A 1,064-nucleotide genomic window follows, 5' to 3' on the forward strand; every position below is an offset into this window, starting at 1 on the left:
CTTTTTTTTCTGTTTCCAGCGAGCAATATTTCCGTCAAGGGTCACGTGACGGAAATGGAAGCTTTCTTGGGGCTCTTTCTCTTCTTCCCTCTTACTCCTCACTCCTCCTCTGTACCCTCCTCCTCCTCCTCCTCCTCCTCCTCCTCTTCCGTCCACTTGCCTTCTTCAGGGACTCTCGAGGGTGGACTGGAGGAGGAAGTGGAGGCGAAGGGCAAGCCGTCCTCTCACCAGCCTCAAGGACTCTCTCTCTCTCTCTCTCTCTCCTACTTACCCATCTTCCTACCTACTCATCTGCCTACCTGCTCACTTACCTAATTTAATTTTTATAACATTTTTACCATTTATTTTCCAATTTCTCAACTTATTTTTAATTTTCAACCTTTTTTCTATTTTTCTCCTTTGTTTTCTACTTTTCTAATTCTAAATTTCTCAGCTTCACAAATATTTTTCTCGACTCATTTAGTTTTTCGTCATTGTATATTTTCCCTACCTTTCTTTTCTTCCACAAACTCGCTCTTTTTTTCCTCACCTGCCCGGCTCGGAGTGTCTTTGTCTGGCGTACAGGTGTTGCGCTAATTGCGGTGCTGGCATACCTGTTGAAGCGGCCAGGTGCTCCAGGCCTCTGCGGCACAATGGGCGGCCTGCAACAGAAGGGAAGCAAGCGAGTAATTGTAACGTACCTCATGCGGGAAACTAAATACCGCCTTTCTTTCTCTCAGGATTTCTTTTTTTCTTCTTTTTTTTTTTTCGTTCCCTCGCCAAGTGTAAAGAAAAACTACAAATGGCGGAGAGAACAGACGAAGGGGGGGAGAGAAAATAAAGGCGATTAAGACCAAGAATTAGCAATGGTCAGGACATAGGTGTAGCAGGAGAGAGGACGAGTAACCCAAAAAATTCACACGCCAAGGAGAGCAGACGAACGTGGAAGTTTAATATACACGCGATTATGACCAAGGAATAGACACTAGGAATAAATAATGAAGATAATAATAATAATAGTTAATTCAGGTACTTCATTCCATATTAACTTTGCATATACGAAACACCTCTCTCTCTCTCTCTCT

Source organism: Eriocheir sinensis, chromosome 33, assembly GCF_024679095.1.
Source record: "Eriocheir sinensis breed Jianghai 21 chromosome 33, ASM2467909v1, whole genome shotgun sequence".
Lineage (NCBI taxonomy): Eukaryota > Metazoa > Arthropoda > Malacostraca > Decapoda > Varunidae > Eriocheir > Eriocheir sinensis.